Source organism: Amblyomma maculatum, chromosome 1 (genome assembly GCF_055883805.1).
Source record: "Amblyomma maculatum isolate TAMU_Amacu chromosome 1, ASM5588380v1, whole genome shotgun sequence".
NCBI classification, from domain to species: domain Eukaryota; kingdom Metazoa; phylum Arthropoda; class Arachnida; order Ixodida; family Ixodidae; genus Amblyomma; species Amblyomma maculatum.
In genome coordinates this window covers 238,805,882-238,826,644 of record NC_139344.1, presented here as the reverse complement: position 1 = coordinate 238,826,644, position 20,763 = coordinate 238,805,882, and the positions used below count along the sequence as shown (strand labels likewise).

The window sequence follows — 20,763 nt, the reverse complement described above, 5'->3', positions numbered from 1 at the left end:
TAGTGATTGTCCCATCTTTCTCTTTCCTATACTTGCACTTCTTCAGAGGGGTTGTGGAAATTTGACAACAAGTGAACAGTCCGCTTGTATTTCCACTTCATGCAACATAGGTTATTGTCGCTGACTGAATAAGCAGTTTCTCCCCTCTTCATTGATTTGTCTGGAGTTAGCTTTGGCAGGTGCTTCCTGTAAGCATTCACGGTGCCACAAGCGTATATCCCGGCTTCTAAGAGATCACTCAGCAGGTTGCAACTAGTAAAATAGTTGTCGAAAAATACGCGGTGCTGCTTCCCGGCCAAGTCATCACAGAGCGTCTTCACAACACGCGCACCTAGCTCTTTCTGGGCACCCTCGTTAGACCTTCCAGTGTAAACCTCAAATTTGAGATTGTAGCCATTGCTGGCGCATAGCATCCAAACTTTGTAGCAGCGTTTTATCGGCTTTTTAGGCATGTACTGCTTCAAGGAACTTCTTCCTTTGAATTTTATCATGGACACATCAATGGCCAAGCATTCTGTGGGCTCGTCGTGTTTGGCAAATGTTCTCGAAACTTTCGACAAAAGTGGGCGCACTTTGTACAACTTGTCAAAGTTGGCATTGCCTCTCTCTGGTTGCAGCGCGTTATCATTTAGGAGGAAGTGGGAAAGGAGCCAGCTGAAACGATTCACGGTCATGACTTCGGAAATGAATGGATCGTTCATGTCAGGTGCACTGCACCATAATAACGGTAGCTCGGACTCCTTTTCAGCCCCATCAACAAATTGAGACCCAGGAATGCTCGCATTTCCTTGTTCGTTGTAGGTGTGTAAGGCTTGCTTTCTTGTTGTGCATACAGATGTTTGGAACACAACATCTGCAGTCCACTCAGGCGTCTACAATAGGTCGAAAATACTAAATGCGGTGACATTGTTGATAGCGAGAATATCATCTGGCACTCCACTGTCGGATGAAAATAACAGAGGGGGAGACATTCGATACTTAGTACTCCACACGGGAACCTTGTGAGTTGTTACAGGAGCTTCTTCTGTTTCGGTGTCAGATGCATCGCTATCGCTTTGGATGTCGTTTAGCGTTACAGCTTCATCATCTGGGACGTTATCTCTGATTTCTTCTTCCGCGTCATAGTCGCTTTCGCTTGAGGTGTCGCCTCCAGCGAAGCTGTGATCATCGGATGGAATATCCTCATATTCAACATCTGAAAGGCAGGTTTGAAGGCAAAATTTACATTCGTGTTGAATTTGGATGATAGTATATAGAGTCCTGCCTATAACTCCATTCATGCATGGTGGTCAGTGTAGCTGACCATCGGAAAAAAACATTGCCACGTAACACCTAACTGCTGCGAAGTATATGTTTGCCTCGCAAAATAAACATATGTTCATGCACTACATACTGCACTAAAAAAAGGTTCTATATAAAGTACCTTACCTTTGAGCTTGTAAAACATTTTGGGGTCCCATCGCGGGAATTGATATGGCGGGTACAAAGGCGCGTTTTTCGCAACACTAACGTCCTTAAAGACACCTCGCGCCATCTGGCGGGTGCTCAAAGAACACTGTCATGTTGCTCGTTTGAATCGGTGCGGTATGATCTGCGATCGCTTTAAACAGTGAAAATGCATTTTTTAGTTATCGTGACTAAGTTTTTACTGTAAACAGAAAAAGAGAGGCGAGGAAGTGCACTAGGAAAGCCAAGTAGCCGACAACACCAACTTTATTTCAAAAGAGCACAAGCAATCCCTGGCCCCTCCTAACGGACCAACGGCAACGGACCAACATGGGCAGACCCCGGAACGGTACGTCAAAAAAAGCCAACGCCGGAAGAAGACTCGATGGTTCAATGCGGCAGCTGTGACATGTGGTACTATCTGGATGACTCACCATTCTCCTCCTTAGAAGAAGCCCACGGTAAGGCCTTCGTTTGCAAATTTTGCACAAAAATATCAGCGCTACAAGCGATAATCGCGCACCAGGAAAGAAAACTGAGTGCCGAAATCGGCCTCGACATAGAGACACTCAGGACGCAATGGCAGAAATCAGAATTGGAAAGCAAAACAGAAAGACGAAAATTACAGCAGGAACTAAAATCCGAACGCGAAATGCGGGAACAACTGTCAACCGAGGTGACTGCTCTTCGGGAGAGGATCGAAAAAATCGAAAAAATAAAAACCACCACAGCAGTGGAGAACCATTCAACAGATGAAGACCTAGAAAACAACACGCCACTTGCCAACCAAGACCTGCCTCCCAGTCAAAGTAAAGAAAACACTGAACAAAATGAACTGGAAGAAAGTGGAGGACCGTGGATAAAAGTGAGCAGCAAAAAGAACAAAAAGAAGCAAAATGAAAGCGGCTCACCAGCACCCCATGGAAATCAAAGGCCAAAACAAACGACCAGTGCCCAGTCGGTACAGCAAACCAGCTACAGCCCACCTCAACAGCGTCGACTGACAGTGGTACTCGGTGACTCAAACGCGCACCGTATGAAAGCACACCTATTCGAAAAAGTCAATGACCGAAGGCTCCGCATCACCACCAAGTCAGGAGCAACCTTGAAAGAAACACTTCTCCGAGCGGAAGGAGAAATATCGAGAGCAGGCTCCACAAACACAGGACTACAACTTGTAATCCACGTAGGTGTAGTCGACGCTATAGGAGACACAGAAGCTGAAGGGTCAGTAGAGCTCCTCAAACAGACACTGACATCTTGGAGCACAAACGCACCACAACATCAGTATATCATCAGTGCCATACCGGAGCCAAATTCACGTGGCCAACAGGTGGAAGAAGCCTGCAAAAAATGGAACCACCGAATCAGCACCATATGTGCTTCGCTAGGACCCAATGTAAAGTTTGTAGCCACAACGGTACACCTCTCAAAGAAAAGCTACAATGACATACACTACACAGACTCGGCTAGAGAACAGGTGAGCACCCAGCTGGCCGAACAAATCACCCCTTTTTTAGGGCAGGAAAACCGCCAGCACACATCCACGACACAAAACCGAAGACACCCTACGGGGGCAGACCAGCAAGCAGTGAGGACACTGCTGAAAGCCATGTCGACTGCACTCAACCAGATAGGCCGCACAAGACGCCACTGGTAAAAAATACCCAAGGCAAAGCAAACCCACAAACTACCGATAAAGAACGCCAAAGAAGTGGTAACAGCCCCCTACCTAACACAAGAGATCAGAACGAACCAAACCCAACAAGCAAAACCCCTTTAGAAGCTAAACAGCAAAAAACTACAACATTAGCATCGCAGCAAAAGAAACTGGAAGAAAAAAGAACAGAACAAAGTCAAAGAGCAACTAAGTATGATGATAGCATTTCTTGGCCGAGCATAGCCGAGTCTGCAAACCATACAGAAGAGGAGCAAATTAGCCACGTTAACACACAAGAATCAAAATGCATAAAGAAACTTGAACAATTCTTCCCACCTCCAATAAGAAAACGCAAAAAGAAAGCAGGAGCCAAACAGAGAAACCTAACCATCTGCCTACTAAACATGCAAAGTGGCAGCAAACTGAAATGGGAAGAAGTCCAGCAACAAATTAATCAACAGAAAATTGATTTATATGCACTAACAGAAACCCACCTTAGAGATGACGAAGAGCCTCAAGTACACAAAGGAGTAGAGTGGCATGGCCGCAATAGAATGGGGGGCACCAAACGTGGAGGAGGAGTCGGATTTTTAACGCAAACAACCCAGAGAATTAGCATCGGCGAAGATCAAGACTCCTGTCAAGAACACCTGTGGGTCAAACTAGAAATAGAGAAATGCAGAATATATATCTGTGTAGTATACATGGCCACAGCATCAGAAGATAAAGAGTGGAATAAACGAATATATGAATGCATCACTAAGGACATCCAGCAAAAATACAGTGGACACCCAATCTTGCTTCTAGGTGACTTTAAATGCCATATAATGGAGCTTGAAGGCAGAGAAAAAGAAGCAACGGGCTTCCGCAGACTAGCAGAAGAATGTCACCTCTCAATAGCAAACCTAGACCCTTTCTGCCAGGGCACATACACATGGACACGCCACACTCAAAAATCAGCCATCGACCATGTTCTCTACAGCAACGAGACCACCAACCAGCACATCCAAATAATTTCAATGAAAATAGATGAAAACAAGGCTGAAAGCTGTGGCAGTGACCACAATAGAATTGAAATAATTCTAAATATTGGCAAACCCCGCACAAAAAACAACAAAGCATTAAAAAGCACAGCCAAACATTGGAAGACGAGAGACCAAGACAAACTTGAAGCGTTCGCAACACAACTCGAAGAAAAAATAGGAAACACCGAAACCTATGAGGAATTCATAGAACAATGCCTGCAAGTGGCAGAAACAACCCTTGGTAAGACGAAAGGGATAACTCGAACACGACCAACACCATGGTTTGACAAGGAAGTCAAGGCAGAAATAGTCAAACGCAGAAAGCTATCCAAACTACACCGACAAACAAGTGAAAAGGATGGAACAGCAAAAGCTGAAGCATGACAAGCTTACCTAAGTCAGAAGCAAATAGTGAAACATTTGGTAGCTAAAAAGATAGATACCACCTTCAAACAACAAGGAATCTATGTAATAAAAGAACGTAAACATTTCAGTCAAAGGTTTTGGCTATACATTGACTCCCTGCAACCAAAGGAGTCTCCTGCTAAAACAGCTACCATAAACACCACCTCTGGACTTGTCCTAAATACCAAAGAAGAGAAAGAAGCCTACCTAACGTGGCACTTCACAGCTCTCCAAGACAACGCAGAAAGCAAAACTCCAGAGGAATCAAATGCAACTCCTGCTATAAAGAAGAGGACACAAAGGGAACATAGTCTGCTAAGCCCAATATCCACAAGAGAGCTAAAAAAATGCATTAGTAACCTTAAAAACCAAAAGGCAACAGGTACAGATGACATCCCCAACGAATTCCTAAAAGCACTAAAGAAAAATGCAAGAGAAGGACTACAACACTACTTCAACAAAATCCTCGAATCGAATCAAATTCCACCTGCCTGGAAAGAAGCAAAAGTAACCCTTATACACAAAGGCAAAGGAAAACCTATCGAGAAGATAGATGCCTACCGGCCAATATCTGTGTTGAGCAATGTCCAGAAACTGTTCAGCTCAATCCTCAACTATCGGCTACAAAACTTCTGTGAAACAAATAACATATTCACAGAATCTCAAAACGGTTTCAGACGAAACCGTAGGACGAGCGACCATATATTCACGCTCACCCAGGCTCTAGAAATGAAAAACAAAGCAAAATCTATGTTATATCTAGCTTTCCTAGACATTGTGGGGTTTAAAGGGGGGCGGTCTTCCGCCCCGCTCCTACTCCGCAGGTGCAGCGTCCTCGCTGGCGACCCGCGGAGGGAACAAAGGGGACGAAGGACGGGGACGACACATAGTTAATACTCGAATGCTATTTATTGCACTTGCAAATAATACAGAGCCTGCCGGCTAGCTATACATCAACAAGGTTTTCCTTGGAAGGGCAAGGCTACGTAAGAAGGGCTTTTGACTCACCGGCTGGGGAATGGGGGTGCGATTTCGGCGGCGGACATTTGAACGCGCCGTGAATATGGCGGCCGGGATCTCCCGTGCGCGCCGCATTCTTCGGACGAAGCCGTACCACGGCGTTTGCCGCGGGAGGCGGCGAGAGCGTGCGGTATTTACCGGTCGCTTCGCCGTTGGGAACCAGAAGATGGGCGGTCGTGCACGACGGGTCCTCCCGTGTGCGCAGCGTACTCCGTGCCCGCTATCCCCCGGCAATTGCCGGGAGAGGCGGCGGGAGACGACCGCTCTCGCTGCCGGCTGGATCCAGAAGCTTTCTCGTCTTCTCGCGGGAACCCGCGTAGACCTCTTGGCAGCGCCGGCTGGGAGAGGAGGTAAATACCTCCCCTTGGGGGAAGGAGACCAGCGAGGGGTGCGCCGCCAAGAGGTCTACGCGGGTTCCCGCGAGAAGACGAGAAAGCTTCTGGATCCAGCCGGCAGCGAGAGCGGTCGTCTCCCGCCGCCTCTCCCGGCAATTGCCGGGGGATAGCGGGCACGGAGTACGCTGCGCACACGGGAGGACCCGTCGTGCACGACCGCCCATCTTCTGGTTCCCAACGGCGAAGCGACCGGTAAATACCGCACGCTCTCGCCGCCTCCCGCGGCAAACGCCGTGGTACGGCTTCGTCCGAAGAATGCGGCGCGCACGGGAGATCCCGGCCGCCATATTCACGGCGCGTTCAAATGTCCGCCGCCGAAATCGCACCCCCATTCCCCAGCCGGTGAGTCAAAAGCCCTTCTTACGTAGCCTTGCCCTTCCAAGGAAAACCTTGTTGATGTATAGCTAGCCGGCATGCTCTGTATTATTCGCAAGTGCAATAAATAGCATTCGAGTATTAACTATGTGTCGTCCCCGTCCTTTGTCCCCTTTGTTCCCTCCGCGGGTCGCCAGCGAGGACGCTGCACCTGCGGAGTAGGAGCGGGGCGGAAGACCGCCCACCTTTAAACCCCACAACATGGAAAAAGCATATGACGGCGTCACCCTCTCGAGGCTCTGGCAGAAACTGCGGGACATAGGACTAGAAGAAAAAAGTATCGACCTGCTCAAGAACCTATACTCACAATGCACAGCAGTGTACACACTCCAGGAGCTCAGATCAAATGGAGTCCAACAAAAGATAGGATTAAAACAAGGATGCCCACTGTCCCCAACACTATTTAATATCTACATCACAGAGCTCCTACAAACATTAGACAAAGAGGGACCAGGGCTGCGAATCCACACGATAACGACGGACAAGCAGTCAGAATATACCAAAATTTCCTGTCTCGCTTTCGCCGATGATATCGTCCTACTGGCAGAATCAGCGGCTGATCTCCAACAACTCTTAGACATCTGCTCCCGAGTAGCACGAAACGACCAGTTCAGATTCAACACTGAAAAAACTCACTGGATGGGCATAAACACGAATGACACCAGTGAAGGATTCACCCTTCAAGAGAACCCCATCAAAAAAACATCAGAATACAAATACCTCGGCGTCACCCTCAGCGACCGACCAAAATTCCTGGACCAACATCAAAACGATCTAGTAAAAAAATCAAATCGCCTCAAAGGCCGTGTCTGGCACCTGGCCCGACACTCATACAACCCCTACACTGTTGGACGTACGCTGTGGAAGGCAATCGCAGTACCAGCGACAACGTACGCAGACGACGTGCTGGCCCACTCCAGAGAAACGACAAAATGCCTGGAGCGGCACCAAAATGAGCTAGGTCGCTGGCTGCTTGGGGGCAGCTTGGCAACTGCAACCGCGGCAGTGAGCGGTGAAATGAGCTGGTCCTCATACGAGGCAAGGGAGGCGAAATCCAAACTACAATACGCTGGTCGACTTGAATTCATGGCAAACACAAACTACAGTCGCAGAATGTACCTACATCTAAGGTACAAAAACATCAAGACGGATTGGATTCAAAAATACACGTCCCTAAACAATAAATACAACAGGAACTCAAAACACGACACCAAGTCAGAGACAGAGTGGCGCAAGGCGGTCTTTAAAGAAATTAGAGACGCCGAAACTACGGTATGGCGCACTGAAGCAGGAAAAAAACAAAGCCTGGAATTATACTGCCAGCATAAACTCGAACCATCCCCACCATCATATTACCGAGGTGACAGAGGCAGCGCCCTTCTATTTCAGGCCCGCACGGGCGCCCTGCTCACAAATCAACGCCGGCACGAGCTATTCGGCGTGGATCCAAGGTGTCGACTGTGCGGAGCACCGGAAGAGACCCTCCAACACATCTTGCAACAGTGTCCAGCTCTTCCTGCTGGTCCACAGTCGTGCACCTTGGCCGAATGCTTAGCACTGTCAGGCGAGACCGAAGAGGCCCGAGCAGCACACGCCGAAGCCACGAAGGCACGGATTCAGCTTTGGGAACGGCAACAGCCACTCCGAAATACTGGCAGGAAAACATGAAACGGGTCCCGCCCTGCCAGAGCAGCTCTGAACCACGCGGGAACAGCACGACAACAGCGGCTACAGCGCAGTGCCAACGTTTTGTGCCACCACGGACAAAGCAGGGGACAATGACCCTGCAATCACGCCGGCAGCAGCGACAACGACTGGTGTTGGCTGATTTTGCGACGCTGTGACTTGACTTGGCTTTTGGCCGAACGTGGCTACCGGATTGGATTCGTGAGGCTTCATGAGGCCGTTCGACCGACGGTGCCTTTAAAGTGCAATAGTGTAACGAAAGACATATTTCAGTGCACAGTGACGCAATGTGTGATGTACTGCTCTTTTCCTTTAACTATCCATTTCCCCTGTGGCGTTGACAAACGCCTGCCCTGAGTCAAAAGGGATCAGGACTTCTCACTTACTTACTTACTTACTAACACTAAAGAGAAATATTAGCATTTAATTTTTCTCATGAACAGCAGGTGGCTCTGCAAAAAAAATTTAAATGGTGGTCAGCAACGCTGACCACCGTGCCTAAAAGAGTTTTAAAGGGACGAAATGATGACGTAGCAACACTGCCTCTCCTTTAACAATGAGGGGCGCATGCCAATTAATTTGTACCAAACCCCACGATAGCCAAAGACACACAGGGGTTTAGTGAACCTCCAATGAAAATAGGGAACTTTTTAGGAGTAATTAATATGTTTATAGGACAAAATGCCAGCTGTAACTGAACAGTGTTATCCAGATAAAGCTTTCACAGTCAACCTCCATTGAAGCCCAGAAAATCGGCCCCAGGATCTTTCTCTTGCTGGCTATATACAGTCAAAAAGAGCAGTCCAAAAACCGGCATCAGTGCGGCCAGCGTATTCACGGTTAGCCGCATGTTCCTTCAAAATAACATGCGACCCCTGCTTACGTTTGTCGTCCCGCTGCAGTGGTCGCATTGCAACCACAATAAAGATTAGGCAAGCGCTCGCCGCTCATGCGAACGAGTGCCTGCCCATAATGGGGCGGTCATTCTGAAGCTGCCCAACTCACCTGCCCCGGTGGCCGTTTTCATTCCCACTGGCGACCACGGAGCGCCCACACTGCATGACATGGCGCGTGAGGCCTTCCTGCGCGGCTTTAGCAAGACCGGGCCCAGATGTTGATAGCATAGTACGCGTCCCGCGGGATTAGTCGCCGGTATAGTGGCTTGATGGAGGGGTTGAGCCAGCTCCAAGAAGTGGCTTTCACGATGACGGTGCGACCAGCCACCATGGGCTGGCTGCGGGCAACGATGGTCTTGTGCCTCCCGCTAACTCCGACGTCGTCTCTGGTCAGCTGTCCATGCCGACAGACTCCTCTTGTGGCACCGAGGCAGGGTGACCTAGACGCCGCTGCTGCATCAAGATGGGAAAAGCGGTCTTTGCCGCCAGATCGTGGAGTCGAACGGTGTCTTGGTTGTTAACTAGCTGCACGACGTCGCCAAGCGCACCACGACCTCGGAGTCTGCCGCAGTCCAGAAGAGCTACTTTGCGCTGGTGTCGCGCGACGATGGCACCAAACACAGCGTCGACTCCAAGTCTGCTGAGATCTTGACGCAGATCAACGTGCTCTTCTTCATTATGAGGAGTAGAAACTTCGCACTGGTGATGTTTGGCGTTGAAGCGGCGGCTTTGCGTAAGTTCGTGGCGATGTTCCGGTAGGTTGATGTATGCTCCGGAACGTTCTCTGTTGAACAGGCGAGTACAGCACCTATTGGCAGGGCATGTCGAAGCCGGAAAAAGCAAGAGAGTTCCAGAAACCCATTTACTTCTGCTTTATTGATTATGCGAAAGCGTTTGACTGCGTAGATCACAGCAGATTGTGGCAAGCTCTCCAAGAGATGGGAGTTCCAATTCACCTCATCTGTCTCCTCAGGAACCTTTATGAAGGGCAAGAGGCCACAGTCAGAACTGGGCATGGTCTTACTGATTGGTTTCCGATTGAGAAAGGGGTGAGGCAAGGCTGCATACTGTCGCCCTGCCTATTTAACCTATATGCAGAGTGCATCATGAGAAAGGCCGGTCTGGACGAGTCTTCAGCTGGAGTGAAGATTGCTGGAAAACGTATCAACAACCTTAGATATGCGGATGATACCACTTTAATGGCAGAAAGTGAAGTGGAACTCAAGAGACTTCTGATGCGCGTACAAGAAGAGAGTGAGAAGTTTGGGCTTAAACTGAACATCAAAAAGACGAAGATCATGGCGTCTTGCCCTATCAAGTCCTGGAGCATCAATGGACAAGAAGTGGAAGCTGTGACAGATTTTCTGTTCTTGGGCGCCAAGGTTACCTCGGAAGGAGACTGCAGCCATGAAATTAGGAGACGCCTGCTTCTGGGAAAGAGAGCAATGGTTAGCCTTGACCGCCTAGTAAAGAGCAGAGACATTAGTCTGCCAACCAAGATCCGTATAACCCGTGCTATGGTTTTTCCAGTTGTGATGTATGGATGCGAGAATTGGACTGTGAAAAAGGCTGACCGCCGAAGAATTGATGCGTTTTAATTGTGGTGCTGGCGAAGACTCTTAAGAGTTCCTTGGACTGCCAGAAGATCAAATCAGTCGATATTGTCGACCATAAACCCTGACTGCTCATTGGAGGGTCAAATTCTAAAGTTAAAGCTCAGCTACTTTGGTCATCTGATGAGAAGAGAGGAGTCGCTGGAGAAAGATTTGATGTTGGGAAAGGTTGAGGGTCGCCGGAGAAGGGGTAAGCAGCGAACGCGATGGTTAGATGGCATTCTCGAGGCATTGCAGATGAAGCTATGTGATGTTAAGAAGATAGTGAGAGACCGGAAAGCGTGGCGTGACATGGTCCATAGGGTCACGAAGAGTCGGACACGACTGAACGCCTGAACTGAACTGAACTGTCGAAGCCGGGTCACGTCCGGGAGATGTACCCACTCGATTTTCACCAGCACAGCGCTGGGAACAAGGAAGAAACTACAGGGAGGTCGTGTCTGTTGCTGTTCGAACGTGTGGTGGTGGTGAACTCTTTTATTGCGCCTAAAAACAGGGAACCAGTCAAAGGACCAGTTGCGCTGGCTTAGAGGAAGTCGGCGGGAATCCCTTGGGATGCCGCGGCCTCCACCGCGCGCTGGATAAGCCAGTGTTGGTCTGCTGGCTCGGAAGTACTCAGAAAAGACTCCCACGCCTCTGGGGTGTTTGCGTTGTCTGTGTTGTAGTGTGTACAAGTCCACGCCATGTGTATGAGAGTGGCTGGAGTTGAGCAGTGTTTACACATGGTGGCTATATGTTCCGGAAAGATCTTGCTGTATAAGATGGGGTGTGGGAAGCTGTTAGTTTGTAGTTTGAGCCATTGGACGGCCTCGCGTCTTGTTAGATCGCGGTGTGCGGGAGGATATGTGCATCTTTGGAGTCGGTAGTGCTGGAGTATGTCCATGTAAGTGGCGAGTAGACAAGCGCGTGAAATATTAGTGTCATCGGAAGCAGGGTGACTGATCATACTCTCGGCTCGGCAGCTGAGATCTCGAGCTAGAGTGCGCGCCTGGGCGCGCTGAGCGACTCGTGGGCTGGAGCCCAAAGAAGTAAGCGAGATGTGGAAGAGAGTGCTGTAGAACGTAGAATGTGTAACGCCTGGCAAGAGATACGGCCAGCATCGTAGTTGCGAATAGCCTGCTGAAAATCACTGATAACGACTTTGGTATTATGGTCGGCTAGCGCTAGCGCAATGGTAACCTCCTCAGCTGCGGCAACTGTTTCTGCATTGCGAATGCTACAGGCTGTGCACCAGCTGCGATGAGGGGCGAGAGCTACCGCCACCATCGCTGGCCTCGATGGATGGTAAAGCGGGAGACACATGTGCGAAAGCTTGAGCGGCGCGCCGCACGGACCACCGCGCTTCCGAACTGCCGCAGCCATGGAGGCAGGAAACAACTTAGGAGAGGCCCTTGCCATTCCCAACGCACTGAAGAAAGTGTGGCGGAAGTGACATCAAAATTTAGGGTTAGCCAAGTCGGGCCATTAGCAACGGCATCGCTGTTGCTATGAAAACTCGGGCAACTAGCAACAGCGTTGCTAAGGGCCCGAGGTACGTGAGCCATACAGTTAATACAAAGGCTCTAGAGGGAAAGCTGGGCAGGGAAACGAGCTTCCCACTGGTTCGTCGCCATCATCAAATTTGTCATTGTGGCCAGCACAGTTTCTGCTCACTGCGTCAAAAATGAATAAAGGTTCGAACAAAAGTTTTAAAAACCGCTGCAGATAGCACAACTGTAGGAAATTTATATACATTGTTTTCAAGTTTCAAGCACATTATATGATCTTTTAGGCACCTTCTTGGTCGTAAAGAAATGATGTAGAACGATTGGAAACCATGTTTGCGAGCAGACGTAGCAGACGCCCTTTGAGTTTCGATTTCAAATTTCAGTTTTCGAGCGCCTCGAGGTCAGACACTTGAAACAACAAGTTTATAGCAAACAGGTGCTTGCTCTTTCATGCATCCCAATGGCGCCTTCCTGCGCTGTATGAAAGGCAACAGCTATAAAAGGATCCGGCATATCGCTTCACGTGTGAGTAGACGTGCCACATTTTATATTTGCAAATTTCATAGTAGGTGTTCATAATAATACCTGTGCCAACTAGAGTTTTCTTTCAATCAAGTCAAGTTATGCTAGATTAAATTTGTATGCTTGATTTTTTCCCCTCTTGTTCTCCTCTTTCTTTTTTCCTGCTTAATCTTTAGTTTTACATTATTTTTTTTATGTCAGCTGACAGGCATGTATGCTCAGACTTGTCTTACGTTGCTAAAAACTGCCCTACTAGCCTTCTGTTGGCTTTGGCAGACCCATATATGCATCATGGTATTCCACGAATGAATAATTATTATGATATACTTACATGATCTCGTTAAATGCTACATGGCTGCGAAATTGCACACTATGAGATGACTAAAATGCTCAGTCCCTAACTTCGGGCTACAACTCGAATAAAAGTACTTCAGTGATATGCTTTACCGCTGTGTGCATGTCTTGCCATGAGATGCACAAAAACCATTATGATCCTGTTTATTTTTAAATATATTCAGCTTCCTTATCGCTATTTCCCCAGCCTGCTAGGACACATTATGCTAATTTTAAAAGGTGAATGATCGAGTGTTTCAGTGGCATCTAAATTTGTTTTAGAGTACTGTTTTGCATCTCTAATACATGCGGTAATAAAGGCGATATTATTTAGCGCATTTCTGATTTCTCATAACTGCTACTCCGTATACTGAAGAACAAACAGCTGTTAAAATGGCTGGAGATGATGCTGTGGTGAGATAATCCCATTGCGACATCGTCCCGCGCCAGAAAAGATACGTCAACTTCATCCTATGCGAAACGCAAGGTAAAAAAACGCACAAGATCGACAGGAGTTGAGAAGCCTTTGACATTTATAAAAGGAAACAAAATAAAAGATACGCACACAAGGAAAATCAACAGTAAACACACACGAGCACCCTTTGACATTTACTGTATGCAGCACTAGCTATCCCGGATAGACCAAGAACGGCCGTTGCTGTGGAATTCCTCACTGTTTTTTTTTTATATATATACTGTGGTCGCCGTCTTGCGCCAAAGCAAATTTCTGACGTGTTTTCAGGTGATCGGGCACAGAGGAGATGCATGTGTCCTCGACAGACGAAATGCATGCGAAGCGCGTAACAATCGCAGGGATAGCCCGCCTTACGATAACAACTCGGAAGAGGCAGGACACCTATGTGATGTTACAGTAGGCACGCGGCGCAACATACCACCAGAAATGCTCCAGACGCGACAATTCTGCCGTTGTTTACAGCACCTACTCTACAGTAGCACAGTAGCCGCCAGTTAACTGCACGCCGCCATCTTCCCACGATCTACGTTGCCAGCTTCAAACCATCTTCATGTGCCCGATTTAGCAAGTAAAAATCATCTGGCAACCATTAAACAGTGTGATGATGGCGGCAATCACGCAGTCACCACTCGAATGCATTGGCTGAACGGGCAGCTTTCCCTTGTATTAACTCTATGACGTGAGCGTCGCGGAGATAGAAAACGCGGAGGGTGAGCAGAGTCGTCCCCTTGCGGCTCAGCGGCAAAACCTACTCAGTGTGGATGCGTTTTCGCGTCGCGTGCCAGCCCGCAGTGATTTACGCGCGCGCATGCGGCGTGTACAGGAATGTTTTTGTTTGTTTCGCAGTTCCTGTGAGCTTTTGCTTACCTATATGCCTCTTGCAAAATAAATATGAACAGTCTATAACCCCACGCTTCATTAAAAAAATATATATACTTGTCCGTATCGAGCATGTCATGCTTGGATAAGGACATATCGTCCATCGCGGTTTTCGGCGCTTGAGATCCTTTGACATGCAATGTCTCAAACGAAGTGGTACTGTCGTTACCGCCGTGTCAAAGCAAAACAGGTCGTTGCCGTCAATAAAAGTTAATGCAAACGCCTAGAAATCGCATATTCCCGTTTCTGTTTGGAATACCGCAGCTACTAAAACATATGCCACCGCAGACTGCTTCATCAGAATGCAGTTTGAACAGACCACTCTATGCCTGCTATGCCGTTTGTATGCACGATAGAGTTGTGTGAGTACTTTTTTTTTTCTTTTAAACCTCGGTCGCGGTGTCTCAATGGTAAGGGCGCTCGACTGCTGATTTCGAGAACGGGGGATTCAATTACAACCGTTTCGAAAGGCGTTCCTCTGCTGTGGAATTTGACTGCACAATAAACAATCCCACGTGGTAAATGTGGTGTTAATAATGAAAAAAAAAAAAAAAACGACACCAAAACCAGCCTCTGCCATCATCCGTCATAGCCGATGCCGCTTTCATGCGTTAAACCCAGGCCAATATGCATTTCTTTTCTTTTCTTTTGTTGTTGAAGGCTTCTGTGCATCCGTAAATGTTTTAGTGAGCCCATTTTGCTTTTGAGAGATGCTCGAATGTTCGGGAAACATATTCCCTGCACCTAATTGTTACCCTAAATATTACATAATGCACCTAGATCAATGTACTTTACCGGTAACCTACTATAATCATTATAATCCCTTTTCGTCCAAGTGCTGTCTTCCGACAAAACTCGTCATTTCTGACAAGGGGAGTAAAACAGTTTCATGCGGGCTTAGATATCAGTGTTTAGTTCGGGAATAAATACATTTTTATAGTCGCATGATAAGATGACCTTCATTTCCTTCGGAATAGTTTTATACCCGACATCTGTTTTGGAAGCAACCCTAATATTTTACTTCGCATAAGATTTAGTCACTACTAAATAATTAGTGATAAAGAAATTTTCAGCCTGTAAAATTGCTTCCCAGAACATGACAGTGCCCATGCGCAGTTTCTAACAATGTCTTCGCAGCGAGTAATTCGTAGCTTGCACTTTAACGTTACTGAAAATTATTCGCTGATTATTGTAAATTCTGTCAAGTGTGTAAAAGTTCTCTCAAAAGGTGAAATTTATTCGCATTGCAAAACAAAATAATCACACTACTAATTTACCGTTATATATTAACATCCCACACATCAGAAATCCCTTATACTTTCCTCGGTTTCAGCAAATCATTTACAGTTAGTGGCGCATGCATTAATACACTATCACATTCTATGACAGTGGCCGCAAAATGCATCTCGGCAAATTCAATCCACTCAGCGCTGTACACGTGAACAATCAGCATTCCTGTGCGGCGAGGTTTCCTGTAGAGTGTCGGCGTGATCTCATTTTTGGGGAATACTTGTGCGTGGTTCTCTAGGCCAGAATTGATGTACACTCAGTCTACAGCAACTCGCCATGCAGTGCGCTGTCAATGCTACATTTAACCTGCTTAATCCTCGAATCAAGTACGATGTGGTGAACCAGGCTGCCTCAATTCACTCCAAATTACTGCAGGTCAGAGCACGACCCTTGTATCTGCGTGGGCTTGACACTAAATTCGCCGGTCTCACTCGCATGAGACACGTGCAAACTGTTTAAAAGTCGATAAGGAAAACAAAGCTGTCATTAGGCAGGCCCAAGCATTAGGCGCGTGAGCGCGGTACAGCGCAAGAAACGTGCAAAGTAAATCTAGAAGACTGGTGGTTGCGTGCTTTGTTTTCCTAAAATCCGCTCTTCTTCTGCTGCATAGGCGAAATCCTTGAATGTTTTTCTGCAATATTGCAGAAATACTGCAGAAGACACGTTTTCATCGCCAACAAACCCGCCGTAAACTCGGAAGCAGACCTACGCGGCGTGCGTTTCTGCGAGCGCCGCCGGCTGCCGATCCACACTACCGGAGTGACGGTGGCGCCACCTTTCGGTCGATCTCGCGGCGAATAGTTGCGCCTGTCCTTACTTTCTTCTTGTCCATGTATTTATGGGCATTTTCCTAATGTATTTGATATGCACAACAGACATTTTATTGTAGTGAAGCAAGGTAAAAAGACTTCTAAGGGGATGCAAAGCCACATGACTATTTTGACCGTCTGGCTTAACAGTGTTTCTCCTTTGTTGTCTTTTTTTTTTTGACCCTGTGTTTCCCAAGCAAAAAAAAGTGTGTGTCAAAAGGTAGGGCCGACCTTTCTCGCCGACCAAAAAGTGGCCGGCCGACCTTCGGCACCCGAATGGGGACCGGCGTCGGGGATTGACACTGACCTAACATCGGCCGATTTTCGGCAATCGACTACAGCCCCACCTTTTGGCCCGACGTGACCGACCACCTGCCGCACGTGGGCCGGCTACCTGCCAGCGTTACTGAATGGTCGGCCGCTCGTCTGCCCTAGCTATTTTGCTGACGAAAGACCGTACGTCGACCGGTTGCTTCCCGACGCCGGTTAGTGGCCGGCATCGCCCTTGTGCAGGTATTCATGCCATGCATTTAATATATCGTGGCCCATGCATATATAACGGGGTAGCACATACAAATGCATCAAGAAAAGCAGTAGCTTTTCTGATGCCATGAAGAAACAAAAGCTGCGGTATTTGGTGAAAAATTTATTTGTCAACAGCGTCCAGAAAAAGCTCGCGATTTGCTTTTAATAAGCGTGGATATACGCGTGTGCCACATATGGAAGATGGGCTTGAGGCTTGGTCTTCTTCTTTTGGCAGCCTGTCGATCACTTGATGTCTGCGACTGGTCGGATCTGCGACAGGTTCCATCTTGGTCAGCTGTACGAAGACAAGTGTTTTAATTAAATATTTCATTTTCGCCTAGACTTTTACATTGCAGGCAAATATAGGGTGGAAAGGTAGAATAAATAATGTCTGCTCACTGCCACCAACTGCACTATCACATCAATATATTTTATGCGCCTGACTTTCATGCGATCCTACTGAAAACGCATTAGCGCAAAGCCGCAATAGGTAATCAGGATCCGTGAATCCGCGAAAAAGGCGCGATCACTTCGTTTTGCTGGAGTCATGATGTTGCAATTTGCAACCGTAGCGCACTCAAACCTTATCCTCCCGAAGCGTGTTCTTGCATGCTAACGCTGCAATTTAATAATTCTAGCAAAACCAAATGTACGTGCTTGTCATAGAGCGCGTATGAGGGATTCCAACGCGGCAGAACAAACAGTTTCCGGTATATTTACATGAAACCTACAATAAGTTTATTGCGTAGAATACAGCTTAATTTTCTCAAACTAGATGGAACATTTACAGAAAAAGCGACCGGATATTTAACGATAAGTCATCTGATTTATTTTCGTTATTTAACAACCGAGCATTATTTAAATAATTGTCTTATCAGCCAAGACGACTATTTAGACAGCCCAACTCGTAGAAGCTTAATAGAACCCGTTGTAAATTTTTAAAGCTTGAAACAGTTAGCTGAACACCTCATGAGCATGTGAGCACCAGGAAATAATCCGCACGATGAAAATACAACTGCTTGCCCAGAAAGCAAGCGCACAGAGCAAAATCAATGTGAAACGGCTCAGATCTGTGTGCATCCCATACGTAATTTCAAAATCCACAAAATGAACGCGCTGGCTCACTTACCTTGCCAGCATACCGCATCACTCAATCATCAATTTTCACGTATAGACATCATTACAGCAGCAAAAATAATAATAATAATAATAATAATAATAATAATAATAATAATAATAATAATAATAATAATAATAATAATAATAATAATAATAATAATAATAATAATAATAATAATAATAATAATAATAACACGGCATAAATCTTGTACTCAGTCCTGGCACGAGCTTGCTTGGCAGCAGCGATGATGCTTGTACAGCTTCTGATCGCTCCTATGGCGAGGGGTGCTGCAATATTTATATCAGTGATAGCATTTGACATTTAACTGGGTTGCATGCGTCCCATCGATGTGAGTCAGATAATCGAATTTTCAGAACAAAATCAGCGCTAATACCTGTCCGGCAAGTGCACCGCCATAAAGAAGTGAAAGGCCAGCGTTTTAGTGTAGAGGCGACCAAGGACTTCGGGCTTCGGCGAAACGAGCTTCCACTGTCGCAGCCAGTTTCCAGATCAGCTGATATCGCCTCCCTGCACGATCAGAGCAAGGCGCGCACACCAATTACAAAATATGCATTTACAGCAATAAGATGCGCATAAGTCTCAAAACAATACATAATTAGTTGCAGTACATTATCGTATAGAAGAAAATCAGCGCTAATTTGACTTACCTGATCGGTATACGTGTCAGTGCATGCACTTCAATATGAAGAAGTGAAAGACGGGCGTTTTGGGGCAGAGGAGATCGGACCTCGGACTGCAGCGAAAAGAGCTAATTCCACCGCCGCAGCATCGTTTCCAAGTCGGCTCAGCACGTCTTCCTGCGCAATCAGAGCGAAATGCGCACACATCGATTATATATAAAAAAAAAAAAATGTACGTAGCAACAAGATGCGCATATATATACGCGCTCCAGAAACAGTTGCAGTATATTGTCGTATCGAACAAAATCTGTGCTAATTGGACTTACCTGATCGGTATAGTGAGTGTCTCTCCATATTAAAAGGCGAGCATTTTGGGGCATTATACCCAAGGACCCAGACTGCAGCAAAATGAGCCAATTCTGCCACCGCAGCCAGCCGCAGCCTTGTTTCCAAACGGCTCAGCAAGTCTTCCTGCGCGATCAGCAAACACACCAATTATATATATATATATATATATATATATATATATATATATATATATATATATATATATATAAAGAAAGATGCAAAGAGTATATAACAAGATGAACATATGCTCTAAAACAATACATTATTATGCTCAGTATAATATCGAATCGAGCAAAAAGCTCCTCTGATCAAGACCGAAAGATCATGTACTTACGCATGTTTTGGTGAACTTTGGCACGAAGAATCTGTACAGAGCGGCTGCAGTCATCAGCTGCATATTTGGGCTGTCCTTTTCAAACGCTGACTGCTGCAGGAAGTTGAGACAGATGGAATTTGCGCGAAATAAAAGCGGACGATAAAATTAGGCAGTAGGCATCGCGCCCACACGGAGGCTGGCCGTCGACTGAGTGGCGCCGCGCATCTTAGCTCGCGCGGGATGTGTTTTCCCGCCATTTGGCCACGTGACCTCAAGAAGGGGGGAGGGGGGGGACCCGCTGCCCCCCACGGTTCATGCCGAAGCGGAGAGAAATAGCGGCAAAAAAAAAAGAATTGCATGCACCGCACACAGAGAGATTCTCGCTGGCCATATCTGTGAAGCACATGCAATGTGTGGCCTGGAAGCATGGATGCCTGATTAACACAGGATAATGTTTATTAAGTGAGTTGGAGCAAACACAATCCTGTCAAAACATCCTGCTGCTGCATGATATCCAATGATTAACTGAGCTAAACCGTTTTTTAATCTAGCTTTTACAAGGAGTTTATAAGTTGCATTGAAACTGTCAGAAGTATATGTAACGCTCAGGGTGAAGCATATGGCCATGGCCTGTGTAATTTCTGTTGGACGTGGGAGCCCATATTTTGGTGAAGTGCAGGGCACTTTGTGGACAGACCTATTTTGTGCATTTAGCAATACCCTTGTGCGTCGACATTTACTTGGGACCCCATCCTGATCATCTTTTATTTAACAGGTGTGTTTCGTCTCTCTCTGTTGTTTTCACCTCAAGACCTCTCAGAAGATCCAGATGTTGCAAACGTCTCAATTCCTCCCTTTCCGCTTGTGAGGTTTTGTATACGTGACTAAGTGTGCTTAGACTTGCCCCTTATTTTACTATTTAAAAATTATTCATGTTACTGTGCAGTGATTCTAACTGCACTTTGGGGCTCAGCAGTGTTTCATGGCACGTTTCAGCAACATGCCACATCTACAAACTGTGCAAACAGGCATTTCCACTTTCTCTGAGAAGCACATTGATGCAGTCACTATGACTTCAAACCTGCTGAACCATCTATCAAAACTGGTAATGAAGATGAGGCTGGCCCATATAGATACTTTCATTCTCAGATGTATACACCTGTCCAACTAGTGTTCACTGGATGTTGCCATATTGTTCACTGGACTGCTTTGTGCACCTGGAGCTAGCGCGGTAAAAGCAGCAACGGAACCGGTATGAAGAAGTCCAGAGGACATTCTCCTTGCTCTGTGTCAAGGTCTATATACAAATCTGCTTGACAAACCTGCCTTGTAAAAGTTCAGCAGAGTGTTACAAACAACTTGCAGCCCTTCCAAAGTGCCCTTCTCTGAAAATGCAGTGCTGGCCATACAGGAGGCCATGTGTGGCCCAAAAGCCATGTAGCACAGCACTAAATATGGCCCTCACAACTGTGTTGTAAGTGGATTTGGAAGTACACA

General features: G+C 46.8%; 1 long non-coding RNA gene and 1 pseudogene across 2 annotated transcripts; both read right to left on the bottom strand.

The window, feature by feature from the left end:
• Positions 1 to 644: 644 nt before the first annotated feature.
• Positions 645 to 1,487, bottom strand: LOC146206008 (uncharacterized; annotated as a pseudogene). The gene is made up of 2 exons (XR_014703234.1): positions 1,429 to 1,487; positions 645 to 1,195 (listed from the first exon to the last, which is right to left on the bottom strand). The product of XR_014703234.1 is annotated as an uncharacterized LOC146206008 (transcript).
• A 15,467-nt stretch (positions 1,488 to 16,954) lies between these two features.
• LOC146206007 (uncharacterized) lies at positions 16,955 to 19,526 on the bottom strand. The gene is made up of 5 exons (XR_014703233.1): positions 19,285 to 19,526; positions 18,929 to 19,073; positions 18,630 to 18,779; positions 18,356 to 18,489; positions 16,955 to 17,136 (listed from the first exon to the last, which is right to left on the bottom strand). It is a non-coding gene; the product is annotated as an uncharacterized LOC146206007 (long non-coding RNA).
• Between the last annotated feature and the right edge of the window lie 1,237 nt (positions 19,527 to 20,763).